Below are 12,952 nucleotides of genomic sequence, written 5' to 3'. Positions count from 1 at the left end.
TGTGTTCAGGTTCAGAGCAACACTCAGAGAACACTAACAGATGATGATCCTCCTGTAACCACCCAAACTCACACACACACACGGACTAAAGTCTGTGGAGCCGTTGAGTCCAGGTGTTTGTGTTCTGACAGGGTCTGGGATCCAAAACTATAAGGACTAATGTCAGAATAGAGTTGGATATTATGGGATAGATATCCGTGCATTGGTTAGTTTGGTTTTGGTTTATCAAAAAAAAAAAAAAAAGACCAAAATAATCAACAAAATGAAAAAAAAAAACCAAAAAATTTGTAAAATAATCAACAAAATGAGTTTTAAAAAATTACAATAAAAAAACAGTTAAAAAAAAACAAACACCAAAAATAATTAACAAAATGAACAAAATTATCCAAAAATGAGTTAAAAAAATACGGTGGTGCAGTGGTTAGCACTCGTGGCTCACAACAAGAAGGTCCTGGGTTCAATTCCAACACCAGTCGATGGGGGGTGGGACCTTTCTGTGTGGAGTTTACATGTTCTCCTCGTGTCTGCGTGGGTTCTCTCTGGTACTCTGGCTCCTCCCACCATCCAAACACATGCACTGATAGGTTAATTGGTTAATCTAAATTGCCCATAGGTGTGAATGTGAGAGTGACTGTTTGTCTCTACATGTTCAGCCCTGCGATGAACTGGTGACTTGTCCGGGGTGTACCCCGCCTTCGCCCCTATGTAGCTGGGATAGGCTCCAAGAGACCCCCATGACCCTAGTGAGGATAAAACGGGTTCAGAAAATGAATGAATGAATGAGTTAAAAAAAAAAAAAAAAAAAAAAAAAAGGCCAGAATAATCAACAAAATGAACAAAATAATCCCAAAATTTGTAAAATAACCAAGAAAATGAGTAAAAAAATGTACAATATAAAAAACAGTAAAAAACAAACACCAAAATAATTAACAAAATGAACACAATAATCCAAAAATTATACAAAAAAAGACCAGAATAATCAACAAATGAACATAATAATAATAAAAAACAAATGAGTAAGACACACTAAAATAATCAACAAAATGAACAAAAATGGATAAAATAATCAACAAAATGAATAAACGAGTGAAACTAGTCGTATCTAAACTATGTGGACCCCAGTCTGTGGACCCGTTGAATCCAGGTGTTTGTGTTCTAACAGGGTCTGGGATCCAAAACTGTAAGGACTAATGTCAGAACAGAGTTGGATATTATGGGATAGATATCCTATTGATTATTAATATTGCTGTTTGTGTGTGTGGTCCTCCTGAACAGGACATGTGACCGCTGCAGACATGATGTGTCCACATACTTATGTCCACAGAGTTTATATAAACCTCAGTATTTGACTGTAGTTTAATGGTAGATTTTTCTCCCTCAGTCAGATGTGATGACAGTAGATGGACAGGATTATTTACAGTCAGAGCAGGACAAATATTACAGACATTTAGAGGAAGAGCATTTATTTTATTTATTTATTATGTTTATTTGATCGGGACCATGCAAATTACAAAGTACAACTTCTACCTGTTACAAACAGACTGTAGGAACTGATGATTCACAGAAAGAAAGAAAGAAAGAAAGAAAGAAAGAAAGAAAGAAAGAAAGAAAGAAAGAAAGAAAGAAAGAAAGAAAGAAAGAAAGAAAAGTAAAAAATATTTAACTCTTTCAATGCCATGGGCCGATTAAATCGGCTTTACAAATACAACCTTTAAAGTGCCACGGGCCGATCAGATCGGCTTTGGAGAACACGCCATATTTGTGTACAAACAAACCATCCACCCCCATTTCTTTCTCACATTTCAATGACGTTCTTTCTGTGTCCCCCTTTTGAGACCAGACGGGAATTTGAGGTCACGCGACCGAATAAATTATGCAAATTACGATCAATAATGAATCGGCTGCGTCCGGTGCGTTTTGAATCTAAGTAGCAATCGGTCGGATGTTACCGAGCGGTTTTTGACCAAGGAAGAGCTCGCGTTTCGTTTTCTGCTTGGGAAATTTTATGAATGAATTTATGAATGAAATCATATGCAAATTAGATGGCCATTTTGTAGTAATATCGTAAACACAGCGATCTGTCAAAACAGTCCCATCTGCTAGAAAATGAGTTCTGATGACGATTCAGACTTTGATTATAAAGACGACGCGAAATACTGAAAAACGGCCAAATTCTGTGGCACTTTTAAGGCTTATTAGCCCCTTAACTGTCTGGCACCGAAAGAGTTAAGGTTGCATAGAATGATGATGTCCAATCACAGACTGTCGTGGGGTTCTTTTCCAAACTGTAGGAAAAAAAAGGTGGTCATGTATTTCCCATCAACCCCCCAAAAGTGCAGTGGAAAATATATATATATATATATATATATATATATATATATATATATATGTATATATATATGTATGTATGTATGTATGCAAAGTGTAGTCAAAACATAAAAAACAAAAACAATACTATGTACAAATGTACAAACAGGAGAAAAGCCCGTTAGAGCAGAGTTGTTCGGTCAGTCTCCAGGCAGAAGCTGACCGCTCAGTGTCCAGCTGTCCAGCAGTGTAACCCAGCCAACACTGACCTCCAGGGCTTCAGCAGCCTCCTGTTAAACACTAAGCCCCTCCTACTGCACCTGTCAATTAAAGACTGTTTTACAAACACTTATTTTTAACAGTGGTAATCACTATACCTGATGAATCTTTTCATTTTAATGTTGAAAGTTCACATCCATTGTTGTAAATAAAGAAGCCATGCTGTACTGCAGTCTGTCATAGTTTCAAACATGACATTCTCTCAGTTCAGTATTCTGAAAAGTGAAAGGCATTCAAAACTGCTGACATCTGGACTTCCCTTACTATATTCAGATGAACTTTGACACCCCTATAAGTTGGCATACTTCTTTCTCTTTTTCCTATCTTTCCTATCCTCCTTTTCTTTTCTCCTTTCTTTCTATACATGATTATAATTTAGAGCTGCAACCGTTTAACTGACTCAAAGTGATCCAAAAAAAAATCATTCATCCACAGTTCTCCTGAATCTTCAGCTTTGTTTCCTTCATTTCTCTGCTGTTAAACATTGGTTCCACTGTTGTGTTTCACACGGACGCTTATTGTGACGCAAAAAGAAGCTTCAATTCAGGAAAACTGCAATTTATAAGGAATATTTCCCTTCAATCAATTCGAGTTGATTAATCAAATTGTGAATTTTTGCATTCACTTCAAGCACCTAATCGATTAATTAGTACCAGCTCTATTATAATTAAACATATAATGTCCTCTATTGCAAATGTTTTGTTTTGTATATTTGATACGAAAAAAGCTATATTATATTGTAAACTGTGCTGTTCTAAATAAATAAATAAATAAATAAATAAAAATTTAACAGTGGCTTTTAACACCAGTAATAATCATTTTACACTTAACATTTTAATTGATTTTCCAATCAATTACCGGACCCAAAAATGTTATTACTGTGGATAAAAGCAGAGAAAACCAAAAACAATACATCACTGTTCATCACATGATGCGAAATCCTGCAAGATTTTCTCTATATCGCTAACCCGGAAGTGACCCTCCGTTCTCTGAACTGAAAAGGTGCAGGCGTACATGGCAGAACTGACACAGGTCCAGTACTGACACAGGTCCAGTACTGACACAGGTCCAGAACTGACACAGGTCCAGTACTGACACAGGTCCAGAACTGACACATGTCCAGTACTGACACAAGTCCAGTACAGACACCGGTCCAGAACTGACACAGGTCCAGTACAGACACAGGTCCACTACTGACACGAGTCCAGAACTGACACAGGTCTAGTACAGACACAGGTCCACTACTGACACAGGTTCAGTACTGACACAGGTCCAGTACTGACACAGGTCCACTACTGACACAGGTCCAGTACAGACACAGGTCCAGTACTGACACAGGTCCAGTACAGACACAGGTCCAGTACTGACAGAGGTCCAGAATTGACACAGGTTCAGTACTGACACAGGTTCAGTACTGACACAGGTCCACTACTGACACAGGTTCAGTACTGACACAGGTTCAGTACTGACACAGGTCCAGTACAGACACAGGTTCAGTACTGACACAGGTCCAGAACTGACACAGGTCTACTACTGACACAGGTTCAGTACTGACACAGGTCCAGTACCGACACAGGTCCAGTACTGACACAGGTCCAGAACTGACACAGGTCCAGAACCGACACAGGTCCAGTACTGACACAGGTCCAGTACTGACACAGGTCCAGAACTGACACAGGTCCAGTACAGACACAGGTCCACTACTGACACGGGTCCAGAACTGACACAGGTCTAGTACAGACACAGGTCCACTACTGACACAGGTCCAGTACTGACACAGGTCCACTACTGACACAGGTCCAGTACAGACACAGGTTCAGTACTGACACAGGTCCAGAATTGACACAGGTTCAGTACTGACACAGGTTCAGTACTGACACAGGTCCAGTACTGACACAGGTCCAGTACAGACACAGGTCCAGTACTGACACAGGTCCAGAACTGACACAGGTCCAGTACAGACACAGGTCCAGTACTGACACAGGTCCAGTACCGACACAGGTCCAGAACTGACACAGGTCCAGTACTGACACAGGTTCAGTACTGACACAGGTCCAGAACTGACACAGGTCCGGTACTGACACAGGTTCGGTACTGACACAGGTCCAGTACTTACACAGGTCCAGAACTGACACAGGTCCGGTACTGACACAGGTTCGGTACTGACACAGGTTCAGTACTGACAGGTCCAGTACTGACACAGGTCCAGTACTTACACAGGTCCAGAACTGACACAGGTCCAGTACTGACACAGGTTCAGTATAGACACAGGTCCAGAACTGACACAGGTTCAGTACTTACACAGGTCCAGAACTGACACAGGTTCAGTACAGACACAGGTCCAGAATTGACACAGGTTCAGTACTGACACAGGTTCAGTACTGACACAGGTCCACTACTGACACAGGTCCAGTACTGACACAGGTCCAGTACAGACACAGGTCCAGTACTGACACAGGTCCAGAACTGACACAGGTCCAGAACTGACACAGGTTCAGTACAGACACAGGTCCAGTACTGACACAGGTCCAGAATTGACACAGGTTCAGTACTGACACAGGTTCAGTACTGACACAGGTCCACTACTGACACAGGTCCAGTACTGACACAGGTCCAGTACAGACACAGGTCCAGTACTGACACAGGTCCAGAACTGACACAGGTCCAGAACTGACACAGGTCCAGAACAGACACAGGTCCAGTACTGACACAGGTCCAGTACAGACACAGGTCCAGTACAGACACAGGTCCAGTACCGACACAGGTCCAGTACCGACACAGGTCCAGAACTGACACAGGTCCAGTACTGACACAGGTTCAGTACTGACACAGGTCCAGAACTGACACAGGTCCGGTACTGACACAGGTCCGGTACTGACACAGGTTCGGTACTGACACAGGTCCAGAACTGACACAGGTCCAGTACTTACACAGGTCCAGAACTGACACAGGTCCGGTACTGACACAGGTTCGGTACTGACACAGGTCCGGTACTGACACAGGTCCAGTACTGACACAGGTCCAGAACTGACACAGGTCCAGTACTGACACAGGTTAAGTACTGACACAGGTCCAGAACTGACACAGGTTCGGTACTGACACAGGTCCGGTACTGACACAGGTCCAGTACTGACACAGGTCCAGTACTGACACAGGTCCAGCACAGACACAGGTTCAGTACTGACACAGGTCCAGAACTGACACAGGTCCAGAACTGACACAGGTTCAGTACTGACACAGGTCCAGTACTGACACAGGTCCGGTACTGACACAGGTTCAGTATAGACACAGGTCTACTACTGACACAGGTTCAGTACTGACACAGGTCCAGTACTGACACAGGTCCAGTACTGACACAGGTCCAGCACAGACACAGGTTCAGTACTGACACAGGTCCAGTACTGACACAGGTCCAGAACTGACACAGGTTCAGTATAGACACAGGTCTACTACTGACACAGGTTCAGTACTGACACAGGTCCAGTACTGACACAGGTCCGGTACTGACACAGGTCCAGTACAGACACAGGTCCAGTACTGACACAGGTTCGGTACTGACACAGGTCCAGTACTGACACAGGTCCAGTACTGACACAGGTTCGGTACTGACACAGGTCCAGAACTGACACAGGTCCAGTACTGACACAGGTCCAGTACTGACACAGGTCTGAGGCTGAAACTGGTGTGTGTTTGTGAATGTGTTTGAAATGACCTGAACAAACTCCCCAGCGTGCACCTCAGCTGTGCTACTGTTAGGAAGAGGAAGAGAGAGTGAGTGGAGAAAACTAAAGAAGGAAGACAGACACAGATGGGGAGGGACTGTTTGGCGTGTGTCTATAGAGGGTCTGCATGTGACGTCACCGCTAGTTTGCTGTTGGCTTTGGTTTGAATACTGCGAAAACTTTAGAACAATCTAAAAATGGGGCAGAGCTGTTGTGCCATTGATCGCACAAATAGGTTTAAAAGCACTGGGAGCTATCGTCTTAGCGGTGACCTAAAGCCACAGACAGAAGAAGCAGATGGATCGCTGCAATTCAGAGAAAGAACTGGAATCCAGACAACCAAACCTGGATTTGTGGTTGGCATTTTGTATCAGGTAACGTTCATTTATGCTGTGTTTTTGAGTAAACTCATCCTTAAATTCCATCTGGTTTTGGCTAACGTTCCTTCTTAGTAAAGCTCTTAATGTTAGCATCTGTCATTTAGTTCTAGATTTCAGAACTGAATCGTTTGTGTCTTCAGTTGTGTGATTGTGAACCTTGTGCTCTACATGATTTGTAAACTAGCTTAAACTGAGGCTAACCTAGTTTTCCAGATCAGGGGCTCCTCTAGCACACAGCTGTTGGATCTGTGTTGGATCCAGTATTTGATGTGAACTCTCCTTAAATCTCCACAGTACCAGTAGATCATCCACTCACTTGGGTCAGTACTAAGGGTTCAACTCCAGTAAATCAGTAGTGAACTGTGAGCACTACTGCTGGGCCTTTACCGCCCAAATCACCGCCAACAAACTCCGTCTGCACTGACACAAAACCTCCAAAACAATAGTATGTTGAATGAAAGCACTCACCAGCTGGAATCCTCTAATGAACCAGGACCAGGATGGACACAACTCTGGGTCTGTTGGATGCTTTCAGCCTTTGCATTGGGGATTTTCCCGGCGTTGAACTCAGGTTCATGTAAATGTCAGGATAGGTGATTTCTGTCCCAGATCAGTGTTGGTAGAACAGCTGTTGTTTGGTAGCTTGGATGGATCCATGTCCAGTCCAGTTGTCTTTAATTTCATCTTCTATTCCACAGTTTTCCAGGTCTGGCTGGAGTTACTGCTATACTCCACCATGTTGAGCCGCTTTGTTTTTGCCACTTTGTTTTTGTTTTTGAGGGGCGTGGCCTGGGGGCGTGGCCTGGGGGGAAGTGACGGATGTGCGTTCCTTCTGTACTGTCTAAACTGAAGAACAATAATAAAAAATAGGGAAGAGCTGTGGTGAGACTGATTGTATGAACGTTGGATGATTCAGCGACGGAACACTATGGATTCTTTTCGCAATAGAATACAAACATTTAAGCAGGACATTAAACTGTAATGTCTGTAAAACATTATTTATTTGTTGTTGTTTTTTTGTACTGGTAAAGCAGCATGTTAAAACTTTATTTATCCAAATGGTGCACTATAAGTCTTTCCAGGAAATATCTTTTAAAAAACAAACAAAACAAAAAAAATATCACTTTGTTAACAGTATTGCGATATATCGTATTGTGATCACAGTATTGTGATTTGTATTGTATCGCCAGATTCTTGCTGATACGCAGCCCTACTTGTCTCTGTTCTTTGCCGTTCTGATAACTTGTGTAACATGTGTTTTTTTTTTTATTCCTGTGACTCTATTTGCACACAAAGGTCTTTCTTTTGCAGTTTTGCGCAGTAAATCAATGTCAGTCTGAAAAACCACCTCTGGCAGGTGCGAAAACTTTTCATGCAAAAATGAGAGTTTTGGTGGAACTGTCGTTTTTCCATTAGGCAAATTTTTATGCATAAGTTTTATTCGTTCAATTTGAGGGTCAATGGAAAGGCGACTCCAGTCTGTCTTTAACCTTAAAACAACTCTTATCTCTCATGGTTTATTCATGTGATGTCGACCCACATTTGTCCCTTTAAGGAACGGAGTCTTCAGAACATCAGAGTAAAGCCTGAGCCAACGCCACATGAACCTGCTGAAAACACTTTGAATTCCACAGAACTGTCAGTTTATTGGACTAATGTTAGTCACTGGGGTTTAGAGTGAAATATTTAGTGTACATTCAGAGCTGCAGCTATCAACGACTTTGGAAATGAATTAATTTATCAATAATTTTCTTTTTTTGATTCGATTAAATGATTATTTCAAGAGAATATGGAGGACCGACCTTGTTGTATTTAATAATAATAATAATAATAATAATAATAACAAGGTTCAAGGTTACACTGTTAAAAAAAAACAAAAACGTAAAGAAAGGGTAATATTCCAGCAGCACAGGCACCAAAAAATACTGTTAAATAACGGAAAATAACCATCTCATAAAAATACGGTAATTTTCCATAATTAAAATACAGTTTTTTGCCCTAACTTTACATGAGATTTTTCTCTTTTTTTCTTCTTTTTTTAATTTACTTTTTAATGTTTAATAAAGAATATTTTCATGTATTAAAACAATCCAATTCCCTATAAATATTTATATAAATAATTTTCAGTCAGACTCAGTTGTCCAATCCACTGATAAAAACTGTATTTGGACAGTTTATCAGTGCTTATACATGTTATACATTCACAAAAATACATTTATTCAACATTTTTGTTGTGAAACCTGCTGTAATTACACAAGATATTTGTCAATTAACAAACAAATCTGGTTCAACTGACAGAACTAATACTTCTGTTATGGTTAACTGTCAGTAATTTTATCTGGTTTTATTTTTTTTTTTTTACAGTAATAAACTTTAAATTAACAGTTTAATCTCATCAGTAGAAAAGAAATATTTGTGAAATTATGATACATTTGCAAAAGCATTTTAACTGTATTTTTCTGTGGAAAAAAAAATTTCTTTTACAAAAATGCTAATTTTTTTGCTTATTCACAGTTACAGTTTTTTCGTGTTATTTTACATTTGACATGTAAAATCACAGTCTGTTTTTGTCATTTCATTGATATTTTCCTGTATCTTAAAAATACAGGAGAAATCTGTAAAATAAATGATAAAAATTCTGTTCAATTCCAGATTATTTTACAGTGTACTTTATTTCTACCCGTGGGTAAATTTGTTTTGCAGACATAGTGATTGCATTTGGCATTAAAACAAAACGTGCACTGAATCTGTTCAGCAGGTACTCGATTGAGTGTCAAGACAAAAAAGAATAAAATAAATAAATAAGATCAAATAAATTAAAACAAGATGCAATAAAACACAATAAAAAACCTCAAGAAGATAAAAACAGTCTGTGGGATCAAATCCAGGATAAGAACATAACATTAAAAAAAATTAGAAGTCACATTAATAATAAATAGAGCAAAGAAATAGGATGAATAACTAAAATAAGTAAATAAAGTGCAATGTCACTATTTCTTATTGAGCTCAGTGAGCTCAATGTTTATAATATATACATTATTATTTTTATTATAATAATATAATATACAGAAATATATAAATGGCTCAATACATGATCCACAAAAAGGCATTTTTATGAAGTTATCTGTAAAATGTGACAAAATGCTTATTTGTATTGTCATTTCTAACCGCTTTAATTTAATTTTGTGTCAAAAACCCTAGTTATGTACTTCAACATATCAGTTTCCATAGTATTTATTTCTTTATTTGGTAATAATTTATATTTTTCCTTCTTTGATTTTTATCCCTGCATTTATTTCTTAATTCTTTCTATTTACATTTTCTTTATCTCTTTATGGCCCCCAAATTATTTATTTTGATATTTTATTTTCATCTGACATTTTATGAATTAATTGGCCTATTTTATTATTATTATTCCTGGTCATATTTACCTCCTCAGTATTCCCCCTCTTACATTTTCTCCCTCTGTTTATTTCTCTGACCCTCTGTATTCCTACTTCTCCATTTTCCTTTTGTTCCTGTTTTTTTTTTTTTTTATTTCTCTGTGCGTTTTGTCTGTCATTAGGTTTTTCCATTTGGACAATTTTTATGTGCGAGTGATATTCGCACCATTTAAGGGTCGGTGGAAGCAAGGTTCTAATAGTTTTGGATCTTTTTTTTTATTATAGTTTAGTTTTATTTAGTTTGGACTATTTTTTCTCTAATTCAGTTCATTTTAATTCGTTTTTAGAGCAGGTTTGATCGTTTTTATTAGTTTTCATTTTTTTCTAAATGCTTAGTTTTAGTTCAGTTGTAGTTCAGTTGTAGTTCAGTGGTCTGTTTTCTCTTCTTCTCTGTGGTCGTATTCACATAAATCCCAGACAGGACTCTGCTGCTTTAGTCTCCATGTTTCCAGGTAGAGTGGGGACCAGAAGACGACTGGAAACCACAAGTGAACACAAGTGACGGATCGTGAAGTATCTGTCGAAGCCAATAATGTAATAATAGCCGATAACATAATAACAGCCAATAATGTAATAAATTTGCCATTTTTAAAATGTAATAGGCCAATAACGTAATATCTGCCCAATAACGTAATAGAAGTCCTGCACCGATAACGTAATAACTTTTGGCCAATAATGTTATAACTGGTTATTACGTTATTGTCCTGGTAAAAAAAACATTCTTTGCAAATGTAATAACTGAGCCAATAACGTAATAAGTTATAACGTTATTGGCCGAAAGTTATTATGTTATTGATACAGGACTTTTATTACATTATTGGGCAGATATTACGTTATTGGCCTATTACATTTTAAAAATGGCAAATTAATTACGTTATCAGTTGTTATTACATTATTGGCTTCTACAGTGTCGTATGGTGCCGCTAGCTACAATTGCTAGAGTGAAATAAATCGATTTCATGTCAATCCAACATTGACAAAGACGAAAACAAAGGGAATTTTATCCATAATTTTTTATATGTTTTAGTTAGTTTTGTAAACACAATACAGTTTCAGTTAGTTACGGGGTTTTTTTTCCTTTTAATTATAGTTTTTATTTATTTCAGTTAATGAAAATGTTTTTACAATTCTAGTTTTCGTCATTTCGTTAGTTTTCGTTAACGATAATAACCTTGGTCAGAGTCAGTTTAGTTCAGGTTCCACATTCAGACCAGTATGACCTGAAGTGCACCGGACCAGTACAACAAGAACAGAATAATACAGAAATAATGTCCGCTCCAAACCATTCACTATTTTTAGAGTGAAAAAAGTCAAATAATATTATGAACATGTTTACATTTACTAAGTATCCTGCAAAAAAATCTGAGTAACGTGAATAAAAATGAACAATGTGATGTTATGTTTCAGTTTATTATCATTTAAACTTATAGATCACAGTGGATCTGCAAATACACAAAACATTATTTCTCTTAAAATGATTCAGGTTGTTCATATTTCTTAAGTTTCAGAATAGTTTGTAAATGTAAGCATTTTCATGTCATTTTACTTTTTTTTTTTTTTTTTTTTTACACGTGAACAAAGAGAATTTGGAGTTGTCATTGTTTCTAGCAGTGGTTCTCAACCTTTTTTCAACAAATGCTCCTTTACGTCATCGTTTTTGTAAACGATAATAACCTTGGATGGAAGAGCGACTAGTGTTTAGGAAACCAAATGTGAGCTTTAGCCCCGTTTCCACAGCTTTACTCAGATTTGTTCAGAGTTCAGCGCTCATTCATGTGCGTGGAATCAACCTTCACGCAGACCGTTGATGTCCGTCTCTTCTTTTTATTCCATTCTTCCTCCCACTTCACTGGTAGGACGGTTTTTTTTCCTCCTTTTTTCAGTGTCCGGCCACATCTGCAAAGACGATGCTCTGACATGAAAAAGTTCAGCTTCTATAATCCGCTTTGCCTTTGTGAAGTGAGTGACTTTGAAACTCACTATCGCAATTACAACCCCCCCCCCCCCCCCCACACACCATCGACCGACTCACCGGAAACACATGCGAGGCAGGACTCGTCAAATCCTCCATTTGTTTGGGGAATTACCAGTTCCTCTTTTTTTTGTTCTTAAATTATCTTTCATATTCCTCTAATGGTTTTTCTCATTAGCAGACTCGTGTGCAATAAACGCACACAGAAATTAAAACTTTTCGGTTTGTGACAGAGATTAGCGCCGAGTGGAGGTCAAACATAATAGCTTCCATTTAACCAGACAAATAGATATGATTGTAGCAGGCTCTGCTCTGGCTCCACTTTTGTCCTGGTCTGTGTTAGCGCTGCTGCAGCTCCAGCCTCATTAACACAGACACCAAAGGAATCACAGACGCTCACACAGACACGTTTTGTCACTATTTGTCATCTTATATTTAACATCAGAATGGAATTACTACGCTGGCTTTTACTGCTCTGTGAGCTCAGTTCTGTGGCATGTAGGGATGGAACGATTACCGCTTTAATGAGAAACCACCGTAAAACTGCAGACGGTTAGCATTACCGTTTAAATTCTAATTCTCATGATAACTGTGTTTGATTAGTGCACTTTTAGGGAAAAAACACCTATGTGAAGATCTGCTTTTATGTCAAATATTTGAGTATAGTTTGAATTTATTACCATTTTAATTTCCTATACCTAATATTTGGAACCACTATTCACTTTTAAAGTCTTTGAAAAGGTTCGTTAAACATCTGTGTGTTATTTATGCAATAAATTGTACATAATGTGTGTTTGTGTAAGTGCAGGTATGTATGTGTGTGTGTGTGTGTGTGTGTGTGTGTGTGTG

This window comes from Sphaeramia orbicularis, chromosome 10 (assembly GCF_902148855.1).
Source record: "Sphaeramia orbicularis chromosome 10, fSphaOr1.1, whole genome shotgun sequence".
In the NCBI taxonomy this organism is placed as follows: Eukaryota; Metazoa; Chordata; class Actinopteri; order Kurtiformes; family Apogonidae; genus Sphaeramia; species Sphaeramia orbicularis.
Note: the sequence above shows the minus strand (reverse complement) of the source record.